This window comes from Physella acuta, unplaced genomic scaffold, assembly GCF_028476545.2.
Source record: "Physella acuta isolate Inbredline_101_S28 unplaced genomic scaffold, ASM2847654v3 ptg001799l, whole genome shotgun sequence".
NCBI classification, from domain to species: domain Eukaryota; kingdom Metazoa; phylum Mollusca; class Gastropoda; family Physidae; genus Physella; species Physella acuta.
The window spans coordinates 93,417-115,000 of record NW_026733309.1 but is presented as its reverse complement, the minus strand read 5'-3'; the positions used below and the strand labels follow the sequence as shown (position 1 = coordinate 115,000).

The 21,584-nt window shown below is 39.5% G+C and overlaps 1 pseudogene; it reads right to left on the bottom strand.

Moving 5' to 3' along the window:
* Nucleotides 1–19,907, bottom strand: part of LOC131930555 (nitric oxide synthase 1-like) — a 25,451-nt pseudogene extending 5,544 nt beyond the window's left edge.
* Nucleotides 19,908–21,584: the final 1,677 nt, after the last annotated feature.

Below are 21,584 nucleotides of genomic sequence, written 5' to 3'. Positions count from 1 at the left end.
ATGTATATATATATATATATATATATGGCCTCAAACTAAATACCCTAGACTAAATATCTCACAGACAAATGATCTCAGAACAAATGATCTCAGGACAAAAGATACCAGGACAAAATATATCAGGACAAGTGACACCATGGACAATTGATCTCAGACAAAATATCTAACAGTAAAATATGTATTGTATTTAGATTTTTTTTTAGCTGATTTTACATTTCTTTAAAAAATTGAATGTCATATTATGGATTATACTTTTTTTAAACATAATATATATATATATATATATATATATATATATATATATATATATATATATATATATATATATATATATATATATATATATATACATATATATATACTGAATATCTGTAGATATGGAGAAACTACTACAATATCTTTAAAACAGGACAACATGTAAACAAGTTAATAAAAAGTCTAGTGACAATTTAAGCGCAATTTCCTTATGTTATCCATAACAATTTTAAATCGAGATAAATCATATATTCAGCAAATAAATAATGCAACATAGTAGTTTTAATAATTCAAAACAAAATAGAAACCAGTATGGAAATTGCGCTAAAAAAAAGACAACTATATTAACCTATATCAACGGAAATAGTTTTATTTTAACGAGTAGGCCTACACGATGCTCAGTTTAAAAAAGTAGTAAATATTATCCTAGGCCTACACGATGCTCAGTTTAAATGTTCTTAATTAATTTTTTGTGACCGAACGAAAGGATATTTTTGAAAACGTTCTTCGGCAATATTTTTCTAAATTATGGCAGGAATCGATTGGTAAATGTTTCACGTCGCTAAGTGGTCTGTTTGCCGAGATATGGACCAAAAACTGTCTTTGTTCGGGGTTTTTTGGCTTTTCCGGGAAATCCAGGAATGAATTCCGGGAATTTTTTTGGCCCACAATCATCCTCGGAAACTTGCTTAACATATTTGCTTTTGGAACTAGTCCTCGATATTGCTTCGTTGAGGAGGAGATACGACTTAAAGCTGGGGACACACATCCATCCAGAAATGACGAGTTAATAATCGCCATTCCTGTAAGGAAATTGCTCTAAAAATTGTGAAAAATCGCAGTTACCTTAAATTGCCTAATTGACCGGTATCATCCAAAACTCCAGAAGAAAAAATACTATCACGTTGTTTTTTTTCGACAGTAACACTCCCTCTAACCATTGAAACTCTTCGTCCTGCTAAGGAATTCCTGAAAGCAGTTGAAAAATTCTTTTGTGTCATAAACATTAGGTGGTACTAGGTGTATCTAGAGCTAGCGATTGAAGGATAAACTAAACTTTGTGTAGATAAAATAAAATAAGTACTGTTATCTAAAATCTTCAAAGGTAAAGGAAAACAAAGGTTATACTTTGCAAAAATCACCGGCATTGTTATTCTTTTCATTTCAAACAAGTCTTGCGAAAATTCCTTAAAAAAATGTATATATATATATATATATATATATATATATATATATATATATATATATATATATATATATATATATATATATGCAAACATCTATATTAATATTTACATATATTCATACATAAGTTCGTATGTCCATTGGTATATACATACACACACACGCACATACAAAGGCATCCACCAACAAAAATCTATTCTCTCTCAGTAAGGCACGATTCACAACAAACTTGCCAGGAACAGTTTTTCGGAATGGAAGCAAATTGTCTATGTTCAAACTCTTGGCTTCTATAACTGTTTTTAACATACACATAGGGATTTAAAATACTACTACTAATATATTCAACTTTCTATTTATTTCAATAAAGTATGTAGACATTGCTACCGCAAATCTGAAAAGAACTGGAAAAAATATTGATAATAATAACAAAAACAAAATCAAATAACAAAATACATTGCTAAAAGTATTAACAAATATGCTTTTTATCGCAATAAATATAGATTAAAACAGCAATTTCAAAAAAAAAATCAACTTTAAAGATCGCTTAATTTAAAAATAAACGTTTATCAACTTTTTATCTCGTTTTTTCTTTTTACTTCGAGGTACGAAACACCATACTTTTTTTTTGTTAACAGCTAAAAGCAAATAAACATTGAACTATTTCGTCAAAGTTTTAACATTTATTTTCCCTTAATAAACATAAAGCTGTTTAAAATGTCTGCCAAAAAATAATACAGAAACGAATAACATTACCTCCCCGTTCTTCGGCGGGTCGCCATTACCAAACGTACTTGCAACGATCAACACTAAAGATTCGTGTTCCAGACTCAACACATCATACTCCTCCATACATACAACCTAAAATTGAGTCAAAATATATATGACTTGGTATTGTCCGACAACAGACCAGGGGCATAGCGACCCTTCCCGGCGCCCTGGGACAAACTTTCAAATTGGCGCCCCCCTCGGAAGCAAATTTTTATTTTGCACCCCCACCTCAAACTTTCGATCTTACATGTGTTCTTATAGCCTCGTAAATCTTTCCCGTGTTTTTGTAGCCTCGTATATCTTACCTGTTTTCTTGTAGCCTCGTATCTTCTTCTTCTTCTTCGTTCTTAATTTTTAGTGTTGGGAGGGATCGAGCCTTATCTGCCAGAGGGTTTGAACTCGAGAGATTTTTTTCGAATTTATCAACCATGAGCTTTGCCGACTCGACCATGCTTCCATCACAATTAAGGATTACGTGTCAACTGGTTAAGCGCCATTGAGGCCATTGACTCCGATTTCAGCCTGCTTTTCTTTTTGGATTTGCTTCCATAGCATTTGTCCAACCAAGAACAAACTACAAGGCAGCTGTTGTTTGGTTTTGGAGTTGTCTCTCCTAGAAGAGTGGCTGTCCCCAGCTAACGAGCCTCATCTGCCCGAGGGTTCGAACTCAGCTCTTTTCGGTTAATCAACCATGAGCTTTACCGACTCGACCACGCCGACCCCTTAGCCTCTTATATCTTACCTGTGCTCTTGTAACCTCGTATATCTTACCTGTGCTTGTAACATTGTTCTCTTATATCTTACCCGTGCATCAAAAGCGTATTTGAAGGTGTCGCATAGCATGTTTGCATATCTCTCCGATTTCCCAGTTTCTGTGGCATACAAAATAGTGCATTTGACACGCCTGGACAGAGCACTTGCCATTAACAGAACAGTAAACTTGATGACACTGAAATAAAATTTAAAATGTTCATTTTTACTTCCTCGTAAATACAAAGTATAGAGAAAGTCTTGTAATCGTGGGGAAAAAAATTCGAGATTTTTTGCAAATCTCGACGTTTTTACACCTCCCTGAGTTGGAAAAACAGTTTTGCAATCTTGTCCGTATTTCTCTGTGTGTGTGTGTATGTGTGTGTGTGTGTGTGTGTGTGTGTGTGTGTGTGTGTGTGTGTAAACAGGATAACTTGAGTACCGTTACAGCTAGGTTGATGAAATTTCACATATAAGTATTATATTAAAATCGTAGACCCATAACAACTTTTGAGCAATTTCCGATAACCGGAAGTGGGGCTTTTTTCTACTTTCAATTTTTCAAAAGCCTATAAATTGACTACTATTTCAGATTGATAAATGTAAGTAAAACATCTAATTCTCCGCCTTCTGTGAAATTTTGAGTAATTTCCGTTGAATGGAAGTAGTAATTTTCGACATTTCCGATTTCTCAAAAAACCCATGTGAACTTATAAAGTACTAATAATATTCCGCACTATTATACACATTCTGTTTTGCGTTCACTTGGTGTGCAAATCTTTTTTCTACGAGATTCTATTCTATTTTTTAAAGTTTAAGTAATTAAAAATGGGTAAAAGTTTTTTCATAAAAAACGTTTTAATAACAAGCTTTTATGTATTAATGCACTAACAAGTAGAAAATAAATTATAGACTACTATTTAAATAACTATAAAGAAAAGCGTGGGTCACTTTAGTATCTATTTGATACCTCTATTAATGTTTAGGAAGACACCCACGCTTTTCTTTATAGTTATTTAAATAGTAGTCTATAATTTATTTTCTACTTTTTAGTGCATTAATACATAAAAGCTTGTTATTAAAACGTTTTTTTATGAAAATTGTTTAGTACTCTCCATGTTTTTATTTACAATAGAGTTTCATGACTAAAAACCATTGTGCGCCGATTGAACGTGATGACATGCTATTGAACGTGATGACGCGTGTGGTGTGGTTCGATAGAAATGCCTACTAAATCGGTCAAAATTGTAATTATTTTATGAAAAATTAATTAGGCATCCAATTGAGTCAAATTTAATTTCAGATCGCATTGTCTTCATGTCTTGGCCGACGTGCCAACTGTGAAACGTATCGGTCACGTAGGAGTGTCCGAATTTTCGCTCCGGCGTTTCGATCTAGACAGACTGACGACAGACTGATGACAGAGGAAGCGAGTTAAATAAAAGCTTGTAAAAAGTCATGTCTATTTCCCGAGTTGCCATTTTCCTGTTTTATATAAGAATATTCGAGAAAGTTTAGGGGAAATCACCAGTGTTTATTCCAGACTTTTTTCTCCGGGGGGGGGGGGGGCACTTGAAATTTTCGGGGGGGGGGGGGGGGGAGAGTGGTAGACTTTCTTTGGAGGGGGGGGGGGGAGGACACTGTTAAAAGTATATATTTTCTATATAAATTATATAAATTTTGTTTCGTTCGGGGGGTGGGGGGCGGTAGATTTATTGTCGGGGGGGGGGGGGGGGGGGGGGCGATGCCTGGAAGAAACTCTGGAAATCACTCCCGGTTTATGTTATCAAGTTTAATTCCTTAGAGTATATAATTTTGTTACTTTTCGCGATTAATGATCTATATGAAGTCACACAATTTTGAATAAATGTGAATAAATTGCGTAAAGAAAACAATCATTTTTTTTGTAAATATCGTACGTTGAAGCATATGCTCCATTGGTCACAGAATAAGCGTAAATATGAAAACTTAAGTTTTAATTGAACACTACCTTGCGACAATTTTAAAGCTTATTTTCCCTTTAGGCAATATTCCCAACTTTTGTTTAGGCGCAACGCTTTTCATGGTGTGTACTTTCCATGCCTCTTCCTGTAAGCAAGTTGTGATACCAAAAAAATGTATATAAAAACCTTTATAACAACAAGCTTTTAAATGCACTGAAAATAAGTAAATATAAGTAATTTGCATTCTTGCATTAAAGCTTCATGAAAACTGGGTCAAAAATTGAGTTACAAGGTTTGACTTTAATCCACAAACAAATAAACAAACGGACATTTTGATCTTAATAAGAGCTTGTAAAAATGAAAAAAAAAACATTTTATCTACTCGTTGTTGTGAGATTGACTTGAAGGGTAGCATATTTTTTTTTTATAAATACCACCCCCAGACAGGGTGGACTCTAACTTCTTGAATCTACAAACTTAGAGTCAGATACAACAAAGGGAGAAAGTGTAATCAGGGCAAGTATCTACTAAAAAACACAACCCATAACATATTTTTCTCAAATTTTCACTGTTTATAGAATTCATCAAATATCAACCAATTCACCACACCCACACCCACACCCCCCCACCCCACACACACAGAGAGACACACACAAAATCAACTCTACTCAAAATGTGTATCAAAGATCTATCATCTTCTATGAGATGCATACGCCAATCAAACCAATAATTTCTCATCATCAATTCTCGTTCGTGCCCAAGACACATGCGGTAGATGAAGTAGAGCGCTTCTGTTTCAATGACCAAGGCAAATAAGGAAGAGTGTGGTCAGCACTATGTTTCCCTAACAGGAGCCAGGTAAGCCTACCCATCAGAGCTGGGTGAACTCAGAAACTCCTAAAGACTTAAGCCTAGGATTCGAACTCAGACTTTCAATCTAGCAAATGTAAGCTCTACCATTCAACCACGCCGTCCCTCAGACCTGCAGTTCACCTCATCATCTTTTCAGTTTCGTTTCCAAGACATATTGAGCAATAAGTTAGAGTTCATCTGCTTCAAAAACCTCGGCCTAACGTGAGTTAGATACCCATCAGAGCTGGGTGGACATTCTACTGACTTAAACACGAGATTTGAACTCGAGACCTGTAGTTACTGTTTTTAAATGAATGTATCGAACCTGATACTCAAAAGAAGGTTTCAGCTTGTAGAGCAACATCTCCTGGTGGAAAACCTCCAATAGAGAGCCACTCATAGGAGGGACGACCCAGACCCAGTCACTGGGGCAACCACCTCGAAGTTTGTGTTCTTTCTCCATGTGTTTCATGAAGGACTCGCTGGCCGCATGGTGGTCAGTGATGGTCACTCCACTCGTCTGAAACAGTTACGTTTTTTGGAAAGTAATTACATTTTGTTTCATATAATAAATGTTTGGATCATGATCCCGTACCTTCACATATTTTACTTTTAATATATGTACTATTAAGCTGTACCTTCACATTTTTCGACAATGGCCCTGTGCATTTGCATAACTGGAAAATGGCCCTGAACATTTAAAGACTGGGAAATGACCTGTACCTTTACGTAAAGGGCCCCGTATTTTTAAGTAGCTGAACAATGGCCCTGTATGAACAATGGCCCTGTACCTTCATATTTATGAACAATGGCCCTGTACCTTCATATTTATGAACAATGGCCCTGTACCTTCATATTTATGAACAATGGCCCTGTACCTTCATATTTATGAACAATGGCCCTGTACCTTCATATTTATGAACAATGGCCCTGTACCTTCATATTTATGGACAATGGCCCTGTACCTTGATATTTATGAACAATGGCCCTGTACCTTCATATTTATGAACAATGGCCCTGTACCTTCATATTTATGGACAATGGCCCTGTACCTTCATATTTATGGATAATGGCCCTGTACCTTGATATTTCTGGACAATGGCCCTGTACCTTCATATTTATGGACAATGGCCCTGTACCTTCATATTTATGGACAATGGCCCTGTACCTTCATATTTATGAACAATGGCCCTGTACCTTCATATTTATGGACAATGGCCCTGTACCTTGATATTTCTGGACAATGGCCATGTACCGTTATATTTCTAGACAATAGCCATATGCCTTCACATGTCTGGTCAATGGCCTTCTGATTCCCACATGTTTTATCTAACATAACCTACTGAAAAATTACCTGGAAACTGTAAAGCACAGCGATATTCGTCTCCACTAACACCTGGTCCTTCCATAACGATGAGATGTTTGATTTGTCAAGGCCCATCCGGGTGGCGACAGTCTGAGAAATCGACACAACTCTTTATATATATTCTTTGTATGGTAAATATATATATATATATATATATATATATATATATATATATATATATATATATATATATATATACATATAATATATATATACACACACATATATATATATATATAATGTATATATATATATATATATATATATATATATATATATATATATGTATATGTATGTGTGTGTGCGTGTGCGTATGCATATACATATGCATATGCATAATGAATAATGTATGATGTATACTGTCTGTGTCTGTATGTGTATGTGTATGTGTATGTGTATCTGTGTCTGTGTCTATGTCTATGTCTATGTCTATGTCAATGTCGATGTCCATGTCCATGTCCATGTCCATGTCCATGTCAATGTCCATGTCCATGTCCATGTCAATGCCCATGTCTAGGTATGTGTATGTGTATGTGTATGTGTATGTGTATGTGTATGTGTATGTGTATGTGTATGTGTATGTGTATGTGTATGTGTATGTGTATGTGTATGTGTATGTGTATGTGTATGTGTATGTGTATGTGTATGTGTATGTGTATGTGTATGTGTATGTGTATGTGTATGTGTATGTGTATGTGTATGTGTATGTGTATGTGTATGTGTATGTGTATGTGTATGTGTATGTGTATGTGTATGTGTATGTGTATGTGTATGTGTATGTGTATGTGTATGTGTATGTGTATGTGTATGTGTATGTGTATGTGTATGTGTATGTGTATGTGTATGTGTATGTGTATGTGTATGTGTATGTGTATGTGTATGTGTATGTGTATGTGTATGTGTATGTGTATGTGTATGTGTATGTGTATGTGTATGTGTATGTGTATGTGTATGTGTATGTGTATGTGTATGTGTATGTGTATGTGTATGTGTATGTGTATGTGTATGTGTATGTGTATGTGTATGTGTATGTGTATGTGTATGTGTATGTGTATGTGTATGTGTATGTGTATGTGTATGTGTATGTGTATGTGTATGTGTATGTGTATGTGTATGTGTATGTGTATGTGTATGTGTATGTGTATGTGTATGTGTATGTGTATGTGTATGTGTATGTGTATGTGTATGTGTATGTGTATGTGTATGTGTATGTGTATGTGTATACGTATTGACTAAGTGTCAAGGTTGATGAAAGTAGCTAAGACTACCTCCATGATGTTGTATCTGTTGCTGTCACAGAGATCTCGGGCTCCTATCTCTGTGCCCATGTACCAGCCGTTAAACGGACACGCCGTGAACTCTATCCCTCCACAATCCAGCAACATCCCAGCCACCCCGGGCAAAGCATACCATCTGAGCCCTAACGCAGCAAACCATGGGTACCTGGATTAAATTGGGCGGGAGTAGTTAGTATGAGAGAATTCTGTGGGTAGCCAAGGCTGGCCTGGTGTGAGAATAGATGACATGGAAGATAATTGTGTTGGTATACTTCGAACTTGTTTCAGATATTAATCTTCGCTCTTAAATTAACATTAGAGCTGATTTTCAGTTCTTAACCCTAATATTTGAGCTAATCTCCCTAATTGAAATTAAGTATAGCGTGTCCATTTATTTTTGCAACACATAATCTTCAACCGGCATTTCTTTCTGGATTTGCTTTTGTTGCCTTATTTAAATAAAGAGTTATCTACATGGCAGCAGTTGTTTGATTTTAGAGTTGTCTCTCCTAGATGGGTTGCTGTCGCCAGCTGAAGAGTCTTATCTGCTTGGGTTGATAGGGATAGTGTATACATTTGTTACAAGGCTTGCATAGTAAAACGTTTAGCCAAAAAAATAATCACGATTGAGTTCTGCAAGTTAGTTTTCATTTAAATTTGTATGGCCACGAAAACACAATTTGATCGTTTATTCAATTTAGGAGTGTACTGACCAACATACAGCCAACTGTCAGGGTGAACAACTGACGCCACTGACCAACGCAGAACAACTGACGCCACTGACCAACACAGAACAACTGAGGCCACTGACCAACACAGAACAACTGAGGCCACTGACCAACACAGAACAACTGAGGCCACTGACCAACACAGAACAACTGAGGCCACTGACCAACACAGAACAACTGAGACCACTGACCAACTGTCACTGTTAACAACTGAGGCCACTGACCAACACAGAACAACTGAGGCCACTGACCAACACAGAACAACTGAGGCCACTGACCAACACAGAACAAATGTGACCACTGACCAACACAGAACAACTGAGGCCACTGACCAACACAGAACAACTGAGGCCACTGACCAACACAGAACAAATGTGACCACTGACCAACACAGAACAACTGAGGCCAATAACCAACACAGAACAACTGTGGCCACTGACCAACACAGAACAACTGTGGCCACTGACCAACACAGAACAACTGAGGCCACTGACCAACACAGAACAACTAAGGCCACTGACCAACACAGAACAACTGTGGCCACTGACCAACACAGAACAACTGAGGCCACTGACCAACACAGAACAACTGAGGCCACTGACCAACACAGAACAACTGAGGCCACTGACCAACACAGAACAACTGAGGCCACTGACCAACACAGAACAACTGAGGCCACTGACCAACACAGAACAACTGAGGCCAATAACCAACACAGAACAGCTGAGGCCAATAACCAACACAGAACAACTGAGGCCAATAACCAACACAGAACAACTGTGGCCACTGACCAACACAGAACAACTAAGGCCACTGACCAACACAGAACAACTGTGGCCACTGACCAACACAGAACAACTAAGGCCACTGACCAACCCAGAACAACTGAGGCCACTGACCAACACAGAACAACTAAGGCCACTGACCAACCCAGAACAACTGAGGCCACTGACTTTGACTGCCAAACCCCGACACAAAAAAAACTTACTTGGGATGTCTGAGCTCGACCTCTAGAACAATTTCAGGCGGGAACTCGAACCACTCAGGGCTCCCCCCGGCAGCCGACACGACCAAAGGCAGGATGTCAAACGGTCCATATTTTGGCACCCACCCCAACTGGATACATTGCTGAAATATCACAAATCTTTTAATCAGTAAAACTTAATGTGGCTATGAAAAAATATATACAACGTCAAATTTTCCATCACTGTTAGAAGCATTGCTGAAATAAATTTTAAACCACTTGATTAGCAAAACTTGTTGTGGCTAAAAAAATCTATACAACGTCAAATTTTACATATTTGAGCTTTCATCCCAGTTGGAAGCATTGCTTGAATATCACAAATCATTAGATCATGTATAATTATTATGGCTGACATTGATAGAACGTCAAACGTTCCATATTTTGGACTGCCACTCCAGTTTAACGCATTGCTAGAATATTAAAAAACCCCACTCAATTCGTGAAATTTTCTGTTTGCGCTTTTTTCTGGTTGCGCATTTTTTTTGCGCATTTTTCTGTGTGCGCAAGTTTCTGTTTGCGCTTTTTTCTGTTTGCGCTTTTTTCCGTTGCGCATTAAAAATTTATAATTGTACTTCATTGTCCCAGGAATGCAAATCAAAGATATATTTCGTTAACTTTCAGTAAAAATGGCAACACACATCTTATACAATAATACAATGTAATATAAAAACTAAATGCAGATAGAATTCTGATAGAATTCGATTCTGATAAAACAAATCCATTCGAATCTAAAATGAACAAAATATAACGGAAGTTTAGAAACATTTGCAAAATCTTGGTATTCTGTACCATGTGATGTCTGTTTCGCTACAGCGCTACAGTTATCAATCAGTATGTTTCTACCTCAGTGAACGGAACACTTGCTGGATCTCCCACGATCTGACCGTCCCCCATCTTGTAGCCAGCGTACTTGATGATCTGTGCATTCCACACCCGGAAGTCTGGCCGTCCTCTCTTACGTTGGGGGAAGATCGTGATGGCGGACCTAACAAAGATAAAGTGGGGGGGGGGGGTTATGGCGGACCTAACAAAGATAAAGTGTGGGGTTATGGCTGACCTATTTTATCTGAGATCATAAAATCTGATGCATGCATTCATTTCATTCTAAAGTTTTTTCCTTATACAACTAATAATGTAAATGCCACCTCTATAGAAGACATGGAGCGTGGAGAATAGTACCTTACATTGGATATTTTAATTAATTCTTAAAAATCTTCATTAAGCTTCCAATTAAGTCAAATTTGATATCACATTGCATTGTCATCAGATCTCGACCCACGCGCCAAGTTTCAAAGAAAATGGACCCTTAGAAGTGGTCAAAATTTCGCTCGCAAGTTTTGACCCGTGTCGGTATATAGGGCAAGTGAAGTAGAGTTCATTTGTTTCTGTGACCTCGGCATATGAAGAGATAGTGTGGTCAGCACTATGCCCAGCCGTCTTCAGAGTTGGGTGGACTCAGGGACGGTCTACTGACTTGAACCCGGATTCGAACTCGAGACTTACGGGTTAGCAGTCCAGCTCTCGACTTACGGGTTAGCAGTCCAGCTCTCTACTGCTAGACCACTCCGTCCCCCAAAAGTAAGTCTAATTAAAGCATGTGATAAACAGTAAGAACCTATGACAAAAGGATCCGTACCTTAAGTTTCCCTTGTTGGTGGCGTATCTCACGTGGTTACACATCGCCTCGAACATGCCTCGCGCAGTCAGGATATTCCGTGCATCAAACACCTGGAAGATGGAATACGTGGAGCAGTGGAACATTGGGAAAGTGGAGCATTGATGCAGTGGAGCATTGGACAGTGGAGCAGTGGAGCATTGGGACAGTGGAACATTGGGACAGTGGAGCAGTGGAGCATTGGGACAGTGGAACATTGGGACAGTGGAGCAGTGGGTTTGTGAAGCATTAGGACAGTGGAGCAGTGGGACAGTGGAGCATTGGGACAGTGGAGAATTGGGACAGTGGAGCATTGGATTTGTGAAGCATTAGGACAGTGGAGCATTGGGACAGTGGAGAATTGGGACAGTGGAGAATTGGGACAGTGGAGCATTGGGACAGTGGAGCATTGGGACAGTGGAGAATTGGGACAGTGGAGCAGTGGGTTTGTGAAGCATTAGGACAGTGGAGCAGTGGGACAGTGGAGCATTGGGACAGTGGAGCATTGGGACGGTGGAGCATTGGGCATGTGAAGCATTAGGACAGTGGAGCATTGGGACAGTGGAGCATTGGGACAGTGGAGCATTGGGACAGTGGAGAATTGGGACAGTGGAGCATTGGATTTGTGAAGCATTAGGACAGTGGAGCATTGGGACAGTGGAGAATTGGGACAGTGGAGAATTGGGACAGTGGAGCATTGGGACAGTGGAGCATTGGGACAGTGGAGAATTGGGACAGTGGAGCAGTGGGTTTGTGAAGCATTAGGACAGTGGAGCAGTGGGACAGTGGAGCATTGGGACAGTGGAGCATTGGGACGGTGGAGCATTGGGCATGTGAAGCATTAGGACAGTGGAGCATTGGGACAGTGGAGCATTGGGACAGTGGAGCATTGGGACAGTGGAGCATTGGGACAGTGGAGAATTGGGACAGTGGAGCATTGGGACAGTGGAGAATTGGGACAGTGGAGCATTGGGGCCGTGGAGCAGTTGGACAGTGGAACATTGGGACAGTGGAGCATTGGGACAGTGGGACAGTGGAGCATTGGGACAGTGGAGCATTGGGACAGTGGAGCATTGGGACAGTGGAGCATTGGGACAGTGGAACAATGGGACAGTGGGACAGTGGATCATTGGGACAGTGGGACAGTGGAGCATTGGGACAGTGGAGCATTGGGACAGTGGAACATTGGGACAGTGGGACAGTGGAGCATTGGGACAGTGGGACAGTGGAACATTGGGACAGTGGAGCATTGGGACAGTGGAGCATTGGGACAGTGGGGCATTGGGACAGTGGAGCATTGGGACAGTGGAGCATTGGGATAGTGGGGCATTGGGATAGAGGAGCATTGGGACAGTGGAGCATTGGGACAGTGGATCATTGGGACAGTGGAGCATTGGGACAGTGAAGCAGTGGGACAGTGGAGCATTGGGACAGTGGGGCATTGGGAAAGTGGAGCATTGGGACAGTGGAGCATTGGGACAGTGGAGCATTGGGACAGTGGGGCATTGGGACAGAGGAGCATTGGGACAGTGGAGCATTGGGACAGTGGGGCATTGGGATAGAGGAGCATTGGGACAGTGGAGCATTGGGACAGTGGAGCATTGGGACAGTGGGGCAGTGGAGCATTGGGACAGTGGAGCATTGGGACAGTGGAGCATTGGGACAGTGGAGCATTGGGACAGTGGAACAATGGGACAGTGGGACAGTGGATCATTGGGACAGTGGGACAGTGGAGCATTGGGACAGTGGAGCATTGGGACAGTGGAACATTGGGACAGTGGGACAGTGGAGCATTGGGGCAGTGGGACAGTGGAGCATTGGGACAGTGGAGCATTGGGACAGTGGAGCATTGGGACAGTGGGGCATTGGGACAGTGGAGCATTGGGACAGTGGAGCATTGGGATAGTGGGGCATTGGGATAGAGGAGCATTGGGACAGTGGAGCATTGGGACAGTGGAGCATTGGGACAGTGGAGCATTGGGACAGTGAAGCAGTGGGACAGTGGAACATTGGGACAGTGGAGCATTGGGACAGTGGGACAGTGGAGCATTGGGACAGTGGAGCATTGGGACAGTGGAACAATGGGACAGTGGGACAGTGGAGCATTGGGACAGTGGAACAATGGGACAGTGGGACAGTGGAGCATTGGGACAGTGGGACAGTGGAGCATTGGGACAGTGGGACAGTGGAGCATTGGGACAGTGGGGAATTCGGACAGTGGAACATTGGGACAGTGGGACAGTGGAACATTGGGACAGTGGGACAGTGGAGCAGTGGGACAGTGGAGCAGTGGGACAATGGAGCATTGGGACAGTGGAGCATTGGGACAGTGGAGCATTGGGACAGTGGGACAGTGGAGCAGTAGGACAGTGGAGCATTGGGACAGTGGAGCAGTGTGACAGTTGAACGATGGGGCAGTAAGAATACAGAAACAGAGCAGCAGTGGAATAATGTAGTAGTGGAGCAACCACAGGACGAGCCAGTGGATCAGTGAAACATAAGACCAGTGGAGCTTGAGCACAGGAGCACTGAAACACATCAACAGCGAAACAGAAGAACGGTTGAATAATGGAACTATCCCAATCTTTACAGTTACCAATCCAGATGTTTTTCGTTCAATTTTAGAACTGTTAAGCTTATGGTTCAAAACGGATTTGATTTCCTAAATTTTCTGACCCATTCATATCTCCGTATTCCTAAGCTCTTTGTCCTTATAGCGTTATCTCCACGGCTCTTCTGGTATATTCAGTGGCTAAATGTGTTCAAGTCCTTTATTTATTTAGACCTAGCGATACATTGGGCAGAAAAAGTAATTCGTATTTGTATGTAGTGGTATATCTTTATTTTATTCCTCATATTTTCTTGTCGCCATCTCATTAACTACGCGATAATTAAAGCACTTAGATTTTAGCTCTCTAGTGGATTTTATCCTGTGCAAGTGCTGGTTACGCCATGATAAGTGACATGCCCCAACGCAATAATTGATCTGATTCGACCCACTACTGACCTTTATCCTGGACCACTGACCTGTAGCTTGGACCACAACTGACCAGTAGTTTGGACCACAACTGACATGTAGCTTGAACCACTGACCAGTAGTTTGGACCACAATTGACCTGTAGCTTGGACCACAACTGACCTGTAGCTTGGACCACAACTGACCTGTAGCTTGGACCACTGACCTTTAACTTGGACCACAACTGACCTGTAGCCTGGACCACTGACCTGTAGCATGGACCACTGACCTGTAGCTTGTTCCACTGTATCCTGCCGATACACCTGGGCGCGTTCCTCCAGGCCTGCTTGGCACCAAAAGTCAACTCCGCATACGTCAACTCGTAGGTTCCAGACTGCTTCACCTCTGAATGGATCTGGGCCAGCCTCTTGAAATGTTGAGGTGTGTCTTTTCTGAAACACAGGCACAACAAGCTAATCACACACTTTTGCTGGGAGATATGTAGAAACAAATCACAAACCCTTGTTGGGATAGATGAACGACAAAGATAAAGTGTGGCGTTTTGTCTGACCTAACAAAGATAAAAGATGGCTGACCTAACAAAGATAACAGATGGCTGACCTAACAAAGATGACAGATGGCTGGCAAAACAAAGATAACGTTGGCTGACCTAACAACGATAAAAGGTGTCTGACCTAACAAAGATAAAAGATGGCTCACCTAACAAAAATAACAGATGGCTGGCCAAACAAAGATAACGTTGGCTGACCTAACAAAAATAAAAGGTATCTGACCTAACAAAGATAACGTTGGCTGGCCAAACAAAGATAACGTTGGCTGACTTAACAAAGATAAAAGATGGCTGAACTAACAAAAATAAAAGATGGCTGACCTAACAAAGATAAAAAGTGTCTGACCTAACAAAGATAACGTTGACTGACATAACAAAGATAAAAGATGGATGACCTAACAAAGATAAAAAGTGTCTGACCTAACAAAGATAACGTTGACTGACATAACAAAGATAAAAGATGGATGACCTAACAAAGATAACGTAGGCTGAAGTAACAAAGATAATGTTGGCTTACCTAACAAAGATAAAAGATGGCTTACCTAACAAAGATAAAAGGCGGCAGTGTGGCTGAGCCAACAAAGAGAAATGACCACTCACTTTGAGATGGACTCGTGGAATTGATCACAGAAGTCTCGAGCATACTGCAACAGAGCTTCTTTGGTTCTAGAACTTTCTGCGGGCCGGTGGGCCTGGATTGACATCATGGATCCCATACATCGTTCGCTGTTACACGGGACTGACTGGAAAACATCAGAACTAAGTCATTTAGAGTTTAATCTTGTTTGTTTATGCTTTTTGCTCATTGACTGGTTAGAGACATAGAACAGAAAATAAAATGTGCAATTTGCGTGTTGGGCGAGACGAGGCCAAGAAACGTAAAACGATGTAATGTGTTCTTTCATGAATAAACCTACCTCCACAATCTTCTGACACAATGTGTTCTTTCATGAATAAACCTACCTCCACAATCTTCTGACACAATGTGTTCTTTCATGAATAAACCTACCTCCACAATCTTCTGACACAATGTGTTCTTTCATGAATAAACCTACCTCCACAATCTTCTGACACAATGTGTTCTTTCATGAATAAACCTACCTCCACAATCTTCTGACACAATGTGTTCTTTCATGAATAAACCTACCTCCACAATCTTCTGACACAATGTGTTCTTTCATGAATAAACCTACCTCCACAATCTTCTGACACAATGTGTTCTTTCATGAATAAACCTACCTCCACAATCTTCTGACACAATGTGTTCTTACATGAACAAACCTACCTCAACAATCTTCTGACACAATGTGTTTTTATATGAATAAACCTACCTCAACAATCTTCTGACACAATGTGTCCTTACAAGAACAAACCTACCTCAACAATCTTCTGACACAGTGTGTCCTTACAAAAATAAACCTATCGCAACAATCTTCTGATGTAATGTGTTCTTACATGAACAAACCTACCTCAACAATCTTCTGACACAATGTGTCCTTACAAAAATAAACCTATCGCAACAATCTTCTGACACAATGTGTTCTTACATGAATAAACCTACCTCAACAATCTTCTGACACAATGTGTCCTTACAAAAATAAACCTATCGCAACAATCTTCTGATGTAATGTGTTCTTACATGAACAAACCTACCTCAACAATCTTCTGACACAATGTGTCCTTACAAAAATAAACCTATCGCAACAATCTTCTGATGTAATGTGTTCTTACATGAACAAACCTACCTCAACAATCTTCTGACACAATGTGTCCTTACAAAAATAAACCTATCGCAACAATCTTCTGACACAATGTGTTCTTACATGAATAAACCTACCTCAACAATCTTCTGACACAATGTGTCCTTACAAAAAAAACCTATCGCAACAATCTTCTGACACAATGTGTCCTTACAAGAACAAACCTACCTCCACAATCTTCTGACACAATGTGTCCTTACAAGAACAAACCTACCTCCACAATCTTCTGACACAATGTGTCCTTACAAGAACAAACCTACCTCAACAATCTTCTGACACAGTGTGTCCCTACAATAACAAACCTACCTCAACAATCTTCTGACACAATGTGTTCTTACATGAATAAACCTGCCTCAACAATCTTCTGACACAATGTGTCTTTTCAAAAACAAACCTACCTCAACAATCTTCTGAAACAAAGTGTCCTTACATGAATAAACCTACCTCAACAATCTTCTGACACAGTGTGTCCTTACAAGAACAAACCTACCTCAACAATCTTCTGACACAATGTGTCCTTACAAGAACAAACCTACCTCAACAATCTTCTGACACAGTGTGTCCTTTTAAGAACAAACCTACCTCAACAATCTTCTGACACAGTGTGTCCTTTTAAGAACAAACCTACCTCAACAATCTTCTGACACAGTGTGTCCTTTTAAGAACAAACCTACCTCAACAATCTTCTGACACAGTGTGTCCTTTTAAGAACAAACCTACCTCAACAATCTTCTGACACAGTGTGTCCTTTTAAGAACAAACCTACCTCAACAATCTTCTGACACAGTGTGTCCTTTTAAGAACAAACCTACCTCAACAATCTTCTGACACAGTGTGTCCTTTTAAGAACAAACCTACCTCAACAATCTTCTGACACAATGTGTCCCTACAAAAACAAACCTACCGCAACCGACTTCTGATGTAATGTGTCCTTACAAGAACAAACCTACCTAAACAATCTTCTGACACAATGTGTCCTTACAATAACAAACCTACCGCAACCGACTTCTGATGTAATGTGTCTGTGAGTATCTTCTGGTCCATCCAGTTGATTAACTTTTCTGGCTTTTTGGGTACTTCCATCCTGCAACTGACCAATCGGCATCAACTACTCACTGCGGAAATAAGAAAAAAAAATGCCGTTTACCAATCGGCATCAACCACTCAATGCGGAAATGAGAAAAAATAATATTTAAAAATGTCGTTGACCAAATGGCATCAACCACTCACTGCGGGAATGAGAAAAAAAAATGCCGTTTACCAATCGGCATCAACCACTCACTGCGGGAATGAGAAAAAAATATTTAAAAATGTCGTTGATCAATCGGCCCCAACTAGGCTACTCACTGCGGAAATGAGAAAAATATATTTAAAAATGTCGTTGAGCAATCAACATCAACCACTCACTGCGGAAATGAAATTTTTTTTTTAAAATGTCGTTGACCAATCGACATCAACCACTTACTGTGTTTATAAGAAAAAAAGCTTTTTAAAATGTCGCTGTCATATAATCTTTCTTGTACACATGTTCCGTTTTCCCTGACCTAGTCTAACATTCTTTTAGTTTAAATTTAAATCCACCAACAAGATATTATGGCGGAAACAAATTGAACTCTTAGATCTATCTCATACTAATAATTACTAAACGTTTTCTTTTTCACCAATATCTTGCTTTTTAGAAAAAGCTAAGAAATAAACAAGAAAAAAAGAAAAAAAAACATTAAAAATATAAATTTATTTAAAATTATGTAGAATCTAGCTAGAAATTGTTGCATAATTAAAACAGTTCATTATAAAAACTAAATTAGGGGCGCCAAAAGGGGTAGAAAAATTAATTTGAAAGCTCATTTTAAGCTGAAGTATCAAATAATACACTGACAAAGCTACGAAAAATAAACGACTACAAGGCTTCACACACTGATTAAACAACTTTGTGACACCGAAATAGAAATTGTTCATAATAGTAACTGGTAAGAAGCGCCACAAACCTTTCCATCTCGAGGGGGGGGGGGCGCTTTTTCCACAGACAGAAATAACTATATATATAGAAATAGGGGAGGGGCGCAAAATTGATAGTCCGCACCGGGCGCCGGATTGGGTCGCTACGCCTCTGTGATGGATTGGCCAAGAAGAAGGAAATATTGCAAAAAATGCTATGAACTGGAATCCCCAGGGAAAAAAGTAAAGTGGATCGGCCAAAGAGATCATGGAGAAGAACGGTAGAGGAAGAGGCGAAAACAGCTGGGCTCACATGGGCACAGACAGAGTTTCTTCCGGACGACTACCCCCCCCCCCCCCCGAACGAAATGAAAATTATATAGAAAATATATACTTTTAACAGTGTCCGCCCCGAAGAAAGTCGCCCCCCTCCCCCCGAAAATTTCAAGTCCCCCCCCCCCCCCCCCCCCCGGAGAAAAAAAGTTTGGAAGATTGGAAGAAACACTGGGCACAGATTAAATGGAGCAGCCCAAAACAGAGTCCGCTGGAAAAGTATAACTACAGCCCTCTTCTCCCCAGGGGCTACAAAGGAAAAATGATGATGATAAAATGAGATATAGAATCTAGATCTAGATTCTTCTTTTAATTTCATATCACAGTACACGCTTTTAAAAAAATGCAATTTTTTAATAGATTTTTACCTTGTTTACAGATTCTACTTACAGTTTAAATATCTAGAAATCTAGCTTTGTAACTGTTTTATAATAAACTTTTAAGATGATCCATTTTATTCACCACAGTTATTTTTACAAGATGCGTGTACGAAGTTCGAGTTAAAATAAGAAAATGCTAATCTAATAAAAACACTTTTGTGCTTAGTCAAGTCGAAACCAAAAGCAAAAGGAAGTGTGACGTAGATTGTTTTGAAAAGAAAATGTGTCCGGTTATCGAGAGTATGGAAGGTTCGTTTTATTGGGAGGTTTTCACTTTATGGTTTTAAAAAATAATAATTTTGGGTTATAGATTATATTTAAAGAAAATATATTTTTTCTATTTTTACTTTCTCGTATATACGAAGTATAGAGAAAGTCTTGTAATCGTGCAAAAAAAAAAATCGAGATTTTTGCAAATCTCGACGTTTTGCATCTCACTGATACGGAAAAACATAATTTTGCAATCTTGTCCGTATGTCTGTGTGTCTGTGTGTGTGTCTGTGTGTGTGTGTGTCCGTGTGTAAACACGATAACTTGAGTACCGTTACAGCTAGGTTGATGAAATTTCATATATAAGTATTTAATCAAAATCGTAGATCCGTATCAACTTTTGAGCGATTTCCGATAACCGGAAGTGGTACTTTTTCTACTTTGAATTTTTCAAAAGCCTATAACTTGAGTACTATTTCAGATAGATACATGAAATTTCATACGTAAGTAAAAGATCTAATTCTCTACCTTCTATTAAATTTTGAGTCATTTCCGTTGACTGGAAGTAGTACTTTACGCTACTTCCGATTTCTCAAAAAACTAATGTAAATTTTAAAAGTAATAATAATATTGCGCACTATTATGCGCTTTTTTATTTCGCGTTCACTTGGTGTGCAATTAATTTGTCTACGAGATTTTATTCTATTTTTAAAACTTTAAGTAGGCCTATTTAAAATGGATTAAAAATCATGTCTATAGCCCGAGTTCCCATCCCCTGTTATTTTATATAAGAATATTCGAGAAAGTTTAGGGGAGATCACTCCCGGTTTATTTGTGTGCATTTTTAAAAAATATAAGTTGTGTTATTAAAACTTTTTAAAGGCTCATTATTGTCCGATTGTGCAGAAAGTAAACACAGTAGTAGATCGTTGATTACCACACAAGAATGTCTAATTTTTATTCGTATTAAAGGCATTTATTATATAGATAGTTTTATTCAAACATACTATATTTTGTTAGTTTATTCGCAAATCTTGGAATATTAATTAATCCAGTTCCTATTTTCCGATTGAGATGAAATCCGGCATATTGGTATCTTGTTTGACAATGCAATAATAGCTAATAAAAAGGGGAGATAATATTTTTAAAATTCGGCGATCGCTTCATCAGAGGCTGTCGAGTGTGAACTCTTTTCACGGCTGGCTGATTTCTTGCTGTAATCTGCCACGACAAGGGGTCGGAGTGGTCGAGTCGGTAAAGCTCATGGTTGCTACACCGAAAAGTCTCGAGTTCGAACTCTAGGGCAGATGAGGCTCGATAGCAGGGGAAAGCCACTCTTCTAGGAGAGACAACTCCAAAATCAAACAACTGCTGCCTTGTAGTTTGTTCTTGGTTGGACAAAGGCTATGGAAGCAAATCCAAAAAAAAAAGCAGGCTGAAATCGGAGTCAATGGCCTCAATGACGCATAACCAGTTGACACGTATCCTTAATTGTGTTGGAAAAGGGTAGACGTGATGGAGTCAGTAAAACTCATGGTTGCTAATCCGAAAATATCTCGAGTTTGATCCCTTCCAGCACTAAAAATTAAGAACGATGTGTGGTTGCAGCCCTTTGCTCCCCAGGGGCCACAAAG